The sequence below is a fragment of the Trachypithecus francoisi genome, unplaced genomic scaffold (genome assembly GCF_009764315.1).
Source record: "Trachypithecus francoisi isolate TF-2019V2 unplaced genomic scaffold, Tfra_2.0 Lachesis_group12, whole genome shotgun sequence".
Classification (NCBI taxonomy): domain Eukaryota; kingdom Metazoa; phylum Chordata; class Mammalia; order Primates; family Cercopithecidae; genus Trachypithecus; species Trachypithecus francoisi.
The window spans coordinates 12,168,504-12,181,429 of NW_022681457.1; the positions used below are offsets into that span (position 1 = coordinate 12,168,504).

General features: G+C 38.1%; 1 long non-coding RNA gene across 1 annotated transcript; it reads left to right on the forward strand.

The window, feature by feature from the left end:
- The first annotated feature begins 90 nt into the window (after window positions 1-90).
- Window positions 91-7,599, forward strand: LOC117091800. Its single transcript, XR_004440526.1, has 2 exons — window positions 91-780; window positions 6,998-7,599. It is a non-coding gene; the product is annotated as an uncharacterized LOC117091800 (long non-coding RNA).
- Window positions 7,600-12,926: the final 5,327 nt, after the last annotated feature.

Consider the following 12,926-nt stretch of genomic DNA (forward strand, 5'->3'; position numbering starts at 1 on the left):
CTCTCCGGGCCCCCTCACCACGGCCCCGTGATGTGCCAATCAGGCTGCGGTTGCCACAGCAACGGCTGGGCGCGAAGGCTGGGGGCTGACGTCAGGGAGTAGCCGTGAGGGACCCCAAAGCCGGGTCTGGAAAAGGGGGGTGCGTTGGGTGGTGGGGGGTGCAGCCCCCAAACAAAGAAATGGGGGTCGAAATGGAGTAAACCCCACTGAGATGCTCAAATGTAAAACCGCTGGAGAATAAAGGGACAAATGTACACAACTGTCTAAATGAAAAAAATGAAAATCCTGGCCGCAAAAACATATACATTAACGTCTAAAGACCAACAGGGAAGACAAGACTTCTCCGCCTGGGACACATGAAAGACACCGAGCTAATTTCCTTAATAAATGAAGAGCTCTTGGAAACCAACGAGATAAAGACCAAACCAAGCCAGAAAAATGGGCAAAGGGGACAAAACTGGCAATTCGCAAGAAAATCCAAACGGCTGGCCGACCTGCGAAGGAAACATCACGACCTATTTGCATAAAGAAATGCAAACTTGAAACACCGGGCACGTGCGGGTTATGGGAGCGGGCAGTCTCACACACTACTGACTTGTTTCCCACCAGCCATCAATACAGACCTTCCACTGCGTGAGCCCACTGCATTGCCATTTAGTAAAACAGCGAGAAAGTGAGAGATAAAAATAATGAGGTAGAGTTGGATGGGATTATTAAGGACCGAATTCTCAATAGATTTAGTGAAATATACAAGTTACTGAAGTTTGTAGAAACGAACTGGTAAGTGTTTTCTCATATATTTGTTTTTTAAGGATAAACCCAACTACAGGTAAAACTGCTGGAAGGGTAGGCAAGAAATTGTTAATGGGTTACTTCTAGGGACAAGGAATGTGGGGTGGAAGAGGGATTTTTCCCTTCTGCCATCCATACTGTGAATTTCCTTGGCAGAAATACGTATCTCTTCTCTGGCAGTAAAATCAATGAATTACTAAAAGTTCACTAATATACTCTTTGGTCCAACTATTCCACTTTCAAGGAACTAAAAAAGCAAAGGAAATACAGAGATATACAGAAGATTCTATACAGGGATATTCACGGAGCATCATTTTTATCACAGAAACTGTGCTCCATAGAAAAGAATTAAACTGTATTCTGGTAAATTTACACAGAGCGATTTTAAGTGGCTAATAAAAATGCTGTATGATTTTAACTTTAAAGGAAAAAATCTGTAAGACGTGGTTAATTACCAAAAGGTGTTTACCTAAGGAGCACATAGACTTTAATACCCCAAATTAAACTTTGATTATACTCAAGGAGTTATCAGTGATTGCTTGCTACACTGACAAGCTGCTTTATGTGTTTTAGATTCCCTAGACCATCAGCAGTCTCTTTTCGCCCGGCAGTGCAACATAAACATAATATACGAATGAAAACACTGTGCTTATGAAAATACATGTTCAAAACAAGTTCCCAGCAGGAAGACTGAAGGTGACTGTGGCAGTACCCTGACTTAGGTTAGAGATATTCAAAATTGGCTCACCTGGAGAGCGGTTAAACAATGCAGATTCCCAGTGTCCCACAGAGATCTTTGTTTTTCAGGTTCCCAAGGGATCCTAATGTCTGGTTTAGGTTTTGTAGGTGATTTTAACATATTTTAAGGATTCCGTCATCCCCCTCTCTCCTCAGAGCCCTCTATCTGCAATACCAGTTTCTTTCTGGATCCTGAATCATTAATTTCCACCAGACACCACATGCTCTCAGAGCTCCTGCAGTTACTACTCCTTTGCTCAGCACCTCTTGGCCCTGAAAATGCCTCCTGATAGAGCAGTCTACTGTTGCTGACTCAATGGTCTTACCATACATTCTCTCCTGCTAACATACATGCCCCAAAGGCTTCCATCCCTTCCAAACCCACTGAAATTGCTTGACAAATTTCAGCAATTCCTTATGTGACCAAGAAACTTGCTCTTAATCACACTTTATCTCTCAGTAATAGTCAACATCCTCATTAAAACAAGCAAACAAAAACAAAATCGCACGCTATCTTCTCTTATTTTTGGTGACAATTACATGCTCCTGGTTTCCGCCCCCCTATCAGTGGTCTCTTCTCAGTCATAAATGGCTTCTGCTCTGCTCACCATCTACACACTGGAGGGTCTTGCCTCAGAACTTAGCCACTAGCCTTCTTCATCAATGTCCATTCCCTAGGTAACAGCCCTTCCCTCCTCACCTACTCACATAATTTAAATGCCACCTGCATACCAATGGTTCCCAAATTCCAATCCTCTGCCACAGGAAGGTCCACAAAAGTGCCGTCTTTTGCTTGGAAACTGACTGATCCCCTTGCATGTCTATCAGGTAACTCAAAGCATTTCAAACAAATATTAATTTCCCCTTTCCCCATTTCTATAAACAGTACCAGTTGCTGAAGCCAAAAACAAAAAGCAAAACAAAAATAAAAACAAACAAAAAAGCCTCACGATTGTTCTCATTCCTTTTTTCCTTACCACCAGCATCCAATTTATCAGCAAGTCTTGCTGACCCTATCTAAGGCAAATCCCAAATTTGTCCCATGATTTCCCTTTCCATGGTAGTCCTAAGGAACATTATCTTCCTACAAAAACCCTTCTTCCATTCCAAACCCTTCCTCCAGTATTCTCCACACAGTATTAAGGGTGATCTTGCAAAGCAAAAAAGATGTCATGTTTCAGCTTGAATGACCTCCTGCCCCCCATCCCAATTGCGTTTAAAGTCCAAAAGCCCAAAATTAGAAGAGCCAACATTATCTTTTGTCTTAGAGGACAATTAAATACAGGTGCTGTAAAATTTCACAATCTTTTCCTTCAATGCCTAATTTAAGAAATTCTTTCCCACACTGATGTCATACTCAAATAGCTGTGCATTTTAGTTTTCTTTATGGTTATTTTTGCCTATGTTCTGTGTTAGGGATCTAATTTTCCCCAGACTTTGTATCATATTTCTATATATGAGCAGGTCTGTGCTTGAACTCTCTTGTTGGTCCCCTGGTCCATTTCTCTATCTCTGTGCATTAAGGTACCATATTATTACACCTTTACAGTATCTCGGTATCTGAAAGGGTGACTGCCCTGCCTTGTTTTTCAAAGTGTCTGGCCCTACCTTGTCTTTCAAAATTATCTGACTCGTAGCCTACCATCTTTCAAATGATTTTTAGAAGCAGCTTTTTAAAGTCTGATGAACTATCCTATTGAGATTCTGACATTTTATTAAATCCACACAGCAATTTAGAGAAACTGAAAACATTATATCAAGATCTCTCATCTTTGACCATCCTCTATATCAGTATTTACTCCTATCTCTTATGGCCGTCAACGATACACTGTAATTTTTTTCCCTATAAAGGCCTTATTTGACTTTAGGAGGTCCTTTTCCCCCCCTATTAATTGTATAATTGGCTATTTAATAGTTTCAGAATTACAAAAAAGTTGCAAAGATAGTACAAAACTTCCCCACCCCATTTTCCCTGATGTTAATACCTTACGTAACCTTGTTACTTTGTCAAAAAGAAGAGATAATTAGCAGAAAACAAACTACAGACTTTATTTTGATTTCACCCATTTTTCCATTACTATCTTCCTTCTGTTCCAGGATCTCATTCTGGACACAGCATTACACTTAGTGATTACATCTCCTTAGGCTCCCCAAGGTTGGGACAAGCTTCTCAGTATTTTGTAGAATACTCTGTTTGATATTTTCTCACAACTTGATTTGGGTTATGAATTTTTGAGAAGAGTATCTGCTATTGCTTTTTTTTTTTTTTTTTTTTTTTTTTTTTTTTGAGACACAGTTCAGCTCTGTCGCCCAGGCTAGCAATGCAATAGCTCAATCTCAGCTCACTGCAACCTCCACCTCCCAGGTTCAAACAATTCTCCTGCCTCAGCGTCCTGAGTAACTGGGATTACAGGCATGTGCCATCATGCCCGGCTAATTTTGTATTTTTAGTAGAGACAGAGTTTCACCATGTTGGTCAGGCTGGTCTCGAACTCCTGACCTTGTGATCAGCCTACGCTGGCCTCCCAAAGTGCTGGGATTACATGCATAAGCCACCGCACCTGGCCTGCTATTGCTTTTTATATGCTGACTTTGGATCCAGTGAACTTGTTGACTTTTTTTTTTTCTACAGAAAAAAATGTTCCTGTATCTTTAAAATATTAACATGCTAATTAATGACTTCATTTTTACTTTCATTGACAATCATACCTCACTTCATTAACATAATGCATTGGCTAGGACTTCTGGGGTGATACTGAACAAGTCATCCTATATTTGAAAGGGGATACTCTACTAAGAAGTAAAAACGTTCATTGCAAACTTGTTTTGTACAGTCTCTTTATTGGGGGTTAAGGAAATTCCCTTAAGTTCTAGTTTTTAAAAATTTTATCATAAGTTTAATTTTATATAATGACTTCTCTGCATCCACTGGGAAGATTATATTATTTAACATCATCTGATGATATGGTGAATAAAGCAGGTTTTATGTTGAAAACTGTATTCCTAAACCCTGCTTGATCATGATTATGAGGATCTGATTCATATACACACGCAGCTGGGTACTACTGAGTTATACTTTTCCATTACACTATCCTTGTCTGGTTTTGCTACCAAGGTTGTAACATCCTTATAGAATGATCTGGATTGTTATCTTCTTATATTCTCTACCATAGTTTATAATCTCCTCTCCATTGGGAATTATGCCCCTTTTTCTATTACTAATATTATTAATCTCTCCATGGTTTCTCCATCAGTTTTGCTAAAGATTTGCCAGTTCTGTCTTTTGAAAATGACTTGATTTTGTTGACCATATTCTTCCTTCTTTTCCATGTAATTAATTTCTGTTCTTTCTGTAGTTCTTTCTTGTTCAGTTCTGTATTTCACTGTTTCCATTAGATTTCCTCTTTGCGACATGAAGAAACGTGTTTAGGGGTCAAAGACCTTGGGGGAAAAAAACTATCTTTTGAATACAGATTTCCAAATTAACTGCATTATACTCATGTAGCATGGCCCATATGCTACTATTTCACATTTGTCGAAGCATCCTTGGTGATCTTAAGATATGGTTAATTTTAATTGTTCAATATATTAGAAAAGAATGAGTATTCTCTAATTGTTAGGTATTTCTATTTATGTTCATAGGATCAACTTGTTAAGTGTGTTTAGATTTTTAGTATTCTTGGTAATTTTTTGTCTGCCTGATCTATCTGTTCTAGATATAATAAAATCTCCCAATATTCCTATGGTTTTATCTGCCACTCGTTATAATTAATAGTTTTTGCTTTATATATATTTCAAGGGTATGTTTTTAGGTGCAAACAAGGCCATGACTCTGTTACAGAGAAACACAGGAAAGTTAATTTGTTTACATTTTTAATTATTGATGTATTTGTTTAATATGCTTTTTGTCACTTATTTTCTCCTTTCCTGCATTCTACGGAATTGATCAAGTTTTCTTTAGTCCCCTCTTTTCCTTCTGCTTATTTGGGAGGTTTCAATTATATTACTTCAGTGTCTATCTTCAAGTTCCTAATTTCTACACAAGCATGTATTTTTTAACAGACTATAAAGTACTAAAGCAAACATGCTGGCACACGTCAGCAATTCACTGGATTTCCCATTCCCACCTTCATTGATATTGTCTAGAATTTTAATTATACCTTTTTTATAAACAAAGGAAAACCATTTTTACAGTCAATGATTAATTATATTTACTGGTTTATTTCAAGAATTGATTCACTCGTTCTTGTTTCTTGAATCTCAGTCCTCGTTCCTCTAGGTTTACTTTTTCTCGTTGCAATAAATCCTTAAATGTATCTTTCAGGAAGTGTATAAGGTAGTCTATTTGTATTTCTAAAAATGTCTTTATAAGACATTTTTGAATGACATTTTAGCCAGTCATGGAATTCTTAGGTAACCTTTATCTTCTCTCCTAAGATATTATTCCATTCTCTTCAAACAAACCTGATGAGGAGGTCTGCATCAGCATAACGTTCCTTTCTAATAACAGCTAGTTTTTGTCCTGGTAGCTTTCAGAATAGATGTTATGTACAGATTTTTATTTATCCTGTTCAGGATTTATGTGAACAATGAAGGTCTTTCTTCCACTCTGAAAAAAAGTATTATCTTCTATGAACTACAATAGTTTTCACTTGTTTCCCAAGTGTGGTGTGGAGTTTGCCTGAGGCTGTATGATCTGTGATATCATGACAAATTGAAGGCCGAAGCAGATGAGAATTCTTGGGCTAGTGTGTCTTTAAATATAACTTTTCTGCCATTCCGTTTCTACTCTTTTCAACCTATAAAGTATAATGACCCATCTTAATCCATCCTCCATTTGTCTCAATCTTTCTATTTTTCACTTTGTTTTCTGTGCTGAGTAACTCCTCTTTTTAACGGCATCTGTTAATAGCATTTCCCTAGATGTTTTAAATACAGTAACTATGTTTTCTGTTCTGTAATTTCTAATTGGTACCTTTTTTTATATCTACCTTTCTCAAATGGATGAACATTTCATGGACACTATTCTTTATTGCTTCAAAAATCGTAAAGTCACACTAACATTATTTGAATTGCATTTTGAAAGGACTGAATTCATGTCTCGATTGCTGGTTTTGCTGTCTTGTTCATTTTAAGATTTCCTAACTTTAACCCAGTGCTTTGCAAGTTTAGTTTCTAAGTGTTTTTCCTATGGGTTATCGTTTCCCCTCCTCTCTGAACTTTTCTTCCCTCCACGTCTTTTTGACTGTCTCTACCTCACCCATGAGAAGCATAGTCCAGAGACAATCATGTATTGTCAACTGGGGATTTTGTGCGATGTGAAAAAAGGGGCGTATTAGTCACTGAGCAAGATTAAAGCTTAGGCTGGGTCCTCTCTGCATGGCTCTGTTTTTTCACCCCCTGCCACCACTCATAAGTAAAAAACCTGGGTAACCATCACTGTTTGTTGTTGTTGTTGTTTTTCCAGGCTCCTTTTATGTCAGGAGAGTCCCAATCTAGTGCCTGTTTGCCACAATGAGCCTGGGACCTCAATATTCATGGGGTGCTTCTGGACCTCATTACCCAAGAGCAGTCAGATTCCTCATTTCCTCTGCCTTTTTCAAGATCATTAGTTCAGAAGGTTTATGTTTTCAATTCCACATATCCTCCTTGCATTTTTCTGTTCAAGTTTTGACCCATATGGATATCTTAAATATTCCTATTATTGCAAGCTTATATTAAAAGGAGGGTAAATTGTGAACTCACAAACTCATAGCATCATAGCACCATCTCAATCAAAAGTATTATCTTCTATGAACTACAATAGTTTCACTTGTTTCCCAAGTGTGGTGTGGAGTTTGCCTGAGGCTGTATGATCTGTGATATCATGACAAATTGAAGGCCGAAGCAGATGAGAATCCAGCTGTTTTGTACTAAGTCAGATGCTAAGGAGATTTACAAAGATGTGAAACAATGCCCTTCTTCTCAATAACCTTTGGTTTTGAAAATTGTTATTTTTCATTAAAAATGTTGCTTCCATTAACCTGTAAGTTTACTACCATTATTTTAAATAAAATACACATTTTAAATATTTAATTTTTTCTTAAGATATAATTGATAAGTAAAAATTGTATATATTTATAGTGTACAACATGGTGTTTCTATATATATACACTGAAAAAGGATATCAAGCTAATTAACATATCACCTCACATATTATTTTTGTGTGTGAAGAACACTTAACATCTACTCTGTTAGCAATTTTCAAGTATACATTAACTATAGTCACTATACTGTACAACAGATCGCCAGGACTTTTTAATCCCATCTAACCAAAACTTTGCATCCTTTGGCCAACATCAGTTCATCTCCTCTGGCCCCTGACAACCACCATTCTACTCTCTACTTGTATGAGTTCAACTTTTTTAGATTCCACATATAAATGAGATCGCGCAGTGTTTGTCTTACCATTATGTCCTCCAGGTTTACCCATGTTGTCATAAGTGACAACATTTCCTTCTTTTTAAAGGCTGAAAAAGTATGCCATTATATATATATACATTTTATTTATCCACTCATCAATCCATGGACAATTAGGTTGATTCCACATCTTGGCTAATGTGAATAATGCTGCAATGAACATGGAAGTATATACTGATTTTTTTTTTTTTTGAGACGGAGTCTGGCTCTGTCGCCCAGGCTGGAGTGCGGTGGCCGGATCTCAGCTCACTGCAAGCTCTGCCTCCCGGGTTTACGCCATTCTCCTGCCTCCGCCTCCCAAGTAGCTGGGACTACAGGCGCCCGCCTCGTCGCCCGGCTAGTTTTTTGTATTCTTTAGTAGAGACGGGGTTTCACCGTATTAGCCAGGGTGGTCTCGATCTCCTGACCTTGTGATCCGCCCGTCTCGGCCTCCCAAAGTGCTGGGATTACAGGCTTGAGCCACCGCGCCCGGCCGATTTTCTTTAGATATATAGCCAGAAGTGAGATTGCTGGGTCATACAGTAGTTTCAATTTTTTAAATGAATTTCCATACTGCTTTCCATAATGGCAATATTAATTTACATTTCCACCAACAATGTACACAGGTTCCCTTTCTCCATAACTTTGCCAACACTTGAAGCTTTCTAGTTTGATTCAATCCCTTCTGTTTTTTGCTTTTTCTGCCTGTGCTTTTAAAGTCTTATCCAAAAATCATTGGTCAGACCAATGACAAGAAGTTTCTTCCGTTATGTTTTCTCCCAGTAGTTTTACAGTTTCAGGTCTTATGTTTAAGTCTTTAATCCATTTTGAGTTGATTTTGTAATATGGGGTGTCTAATTTCATTCCTTTATATATGGATATCTAGTTTTCCCCACTCACTTATTTTTTTTTAAAAAAAGTCCTTTCCCCGTTGTGTGTTCTTGACACTTTTGTCAAAGATTGACTGACTATAAATTACAGATATATTTCTGGGCTATTTTGTTCTACTGGTCTCTATGTCTGGTTTTATGCCAGTATCATGCTGTTTTTTTTACTGTAGCTTTATACTCAATTTTGAAATCAGGTAGTATGATGCCTCTCCAGCTTTGTTCTTTTTGTTGAAAGTTTCTTTGGTTATTTGGGGTATTCTGTGGTTTCATATGAGTTTTAGGAGTATTTTTCTATTTCTGTGAAAAATGACATTGGAATTTTTAAAGGAAATTGCACTGAATCTACACATCACTTTGGGTAGTATGGAGATTTTAACAATATTTTCCAATCCATGAACACCAGATATTTTTCTTTTTGTGTCTTCAACTTCTTTCATCGAAGTCTTATAGTTTTCAGTGAACAGGTCTTTCATCTTTCTGGTTAAATTTATTCCTAAATAATTTGATGGTATTGTGAATGGAATTGTTTCCTTGATTACTTTTTCAGATAGTTTATTGGTAGTAGTACCTGGAAACAATATTGGTTTTTACTGCAACTTTACTGAATTTGTTTATTAATTTAACAAGTTTTTGGCAGCATCTTTAGGGTCTTTTATATATAAGACCACATCATCAGCAAAGACAATTTCACTTCTTCTGTGCGAATTTGTATGCCTTCTGTTTTTCCTTATCTTGCTCCTGATCTTAAAGGAAAACATTTCTGTCTTCTACCACTGATAAAGATGTTAGCTGTGGGCCTGTTATATATGACCTTTAATATTTCGAGGTACGTTCCTTCTATACATAATTTGTTGAGTTTTTATCATGAAAGGAAGTTGAGTTTTGTCAGATGCTTTTTCTGCATCAGTTGAAATTATCACAATTTCTATGCTTCATTTTGTTAATGTAGTGTATCACATTTACTTATTTGTGTATGTTGAACCATCCTTACATCCCAGTGATTAATCTCACTTAACCATAGTGTATGATCCTTTCAATGAGCTGTTAAATTTAGTTTGCTAGTTATTTTGTTAAGGATTTTTGCATGTATGTTCATCAGAGATATTGGCCTGTAATTTTCTATTTTTGTAGTGTCTCTGCCTGGCTGTGGTATCAGGGTAATGCTGACCTCATAAAATGAGTTTAAAAGTTTTCCCTCCTCTTTAATTTTTGGAAGAGTTTGAGATGGCTGTGTGTTAATTCTTCCTCAAATATTTGGTCGAATTCACCAGTGAAGCAATCAGGTATCAGGCTTTTCTTTGTTGGGAGGTTTTTGATTATAGATTAAATCTCCTTACTCTTTATTGATCTGCTCAGAACTTCTATTTCTTCATGATTCAGTCTTAGTAGGTTGTATGTTTCTAACAATTTTTTCACTTCTGGGTTATCCAATTTGTTGGTGTACACTTGTTCATAGTAGTATCTTATGATTCTTTGTATTTCTGTGGTATCAGTTGTAATGTCTCCTCTTCCATTTATAATTTTGAGTCTTCTTTTTTTCTTAGCCTAGCTAAAGGTTTGTAAATTTTATTTTTTCAAAAAAACAGATTTCACTATTACAATCATAGTTTTGTTGATCTTTTCTATTGTTTATCTATTCTCTATTTCATTTATTTCTGCTCTGATCTTTATCTTTCCTTCTTTCTCTAGATTTTAGTCTTAATTTGTTCATCTTTTTCTAGCTTCTTGACGTGTAAAGTTAGGTTCTTTGAGATCTTTGTTTTTCTTAATATAGTATTTAACACTATAAACTTCCCTTTTAGAATTGCTTTCTCTACATCCCAAGTTCTAGCATGTTGTGTTTCCATTTTCACTTGACTCAAGATATTTTTTATTTCCCTTATGATTTTTTCTTTGACCTGCTGGCTGTTCAGGAGTGAGTGTGTTAATTTCCACATATGTGTTATTTTCCAATATTCTTCATTATTGATTTCTAGTTTCATACTGTTATAGTCAGAAAAGATACTTCATATAGGTATCAATCTTCTTAAATTTGTTAAGTCTTGTTTTGTGGCCTAATATATGATTTGTCCTGGAGAATGTTCCTTGTGTGCTTGAAAAGAATGTATATTCTTCTGCAGTTAGATGGAATGTTCTGTATATGTGTCAGGTCCATTTGGCCTACAGTATTGTTCAAATCTACTCTATCCTTATTGTTTTCTGTTTGGATACTCTATACATTACTAAAAGTGAGGTACTGATGTGGTTTCGCTCTGTGTCCCCAACCAAATTTCATCTTGTGGCTCCTACAATTTCCATGTGTTGTGCGAGGGAGATAGTTGAATCATGGGAGCAGGTTTTTTCCATGCTGTTCTCATGATGGTAAATAAGTCTCACAAGATCTGATGGTTTTGAAAATGGTAGTTTCCCTGCACAAGTTCTCTTTGCCTGCCACCATCCACATAAGACTTGACTTCTTCCTCCTTGTCTTCTGCCATGATTGTGAGGCCTCCCCAGCCATGTGGAACTGTAAGTCCATTAAACCTCTTTTTCTTCCCAGTCTGGGGTATGTCTTTATCAGCAGCTTGAAAACAGAATAATACAATAAATTGGTACCAGTAGAGTGGGGCATTGCTGAAGAGATACCCAAAGATGTGAAAGCAACTTTGGAACTGGGTTAACAGGCAGAGGTTGGAATTGTTTGGAGGGATCAGAAGAAGACAGGAAAATGTGGGCAAGTTTGGAACTTCTTTGAGACTTGTTGAATGACTCTGACAGAAATGCTGGTAAGTGATATGAACAATAAGGTCCAGGCTGAGGTGGTCTCAGATGGAGATGAGGAACGTGTTGGGAACTGGAGCAAAGGTGACTCTTCTTACACTTTAGCAAAGAGACTGGCAGAATTTTGCCCCTGCCCCAGAGATCTGTATAACTTTGAACTTGAAAGAGATGATTTAGAGTATCTGGCGGAAGAAATTTCTAAGCAGCAAAGCATTCAAGAGGTGACTTGGGTGCTGTTAAAGGCATTCAATTTTATAAGGGAAGCAGAGCATAAAAGTTTGAAAAATTTGCAGCCTGACAATACGATAGAAAAGAAAATCCCATTTTCTGAGGAGAAATTCAAGCCTGCTGCAGAAATGTGCATAAGTAAGCAGGAGCCGAATTTTAATCCCCAAGACAATGGGGAAAATGTCTCCAGGGCATATCAGAGGTCTTCACAGCAGCTCCTCCCATCACAGGCCTGGAGACGTAGGAAGAAAAAATGGTTTTATGGGCTGGGCCCAGGGTCTCTGTGCTGTGTGCAGCCTAGGGACTTGGTGTCCTGCATCCCAGCTGCTCCAGCCATGACTAAAAGGGGCCAAGGTACAGCTTGGCCCATGGCCTCAGAGGGTGCAAGTCCCAAGCCTTGGCAGCTTCCACATAGTGTTGAGCCTGTGGGTGCACAGAATTCAAGAACTGAGGTTTGGGAACCTCCACCTAGATTTCAAAGGATGTATGGAAACACCTGAATGTCCAGGCAGAAGTTTGCTGCAGGGGTGGGGCTCTCATGAAGAACCTCTGCTAGGGCAGTGCAGATGGGAAATATGGGGTCAGAGCCCCCACACAGAGTCCCTACTGGGGCACTGCCTAGTGGAGCTGTGAGAAGAGGGCCACCATCCTGCAGACCCTGGTATGGTAGATCCACCTACAGCTTGCACTGTGCACCTGGAAAAGCTGCAGACATTCAATGCCAGCCCATGAAAGCAGCTGGAAGGGAGGCTGTACCCTGGCAAAGCCACAGGGGCAGAGCTGCCCAAGACCATGGGAACCCACCTCTTACATCAGCATGACCTAGATGTAAGACATGGAGTCAAAGAAGATCATTTTGGAGATTTAAGATTTGATTGCCCAGCTGGATTTTGGACTTGCATGGGTCCTGCAGCCTTTGTTTTAGCCAGTTTCTCCCATTTGGAACAGCTCTATTTACCCAATACCTGTACCCCCATTGTATCTAAGAAGTAACTTACTTTTGATTTTACAGGCTCATAGGCAGAAGGGACTTGCCTTGTCTCAGATGAGACTTTGGACTGTGGACTTCTGAGTTAATCC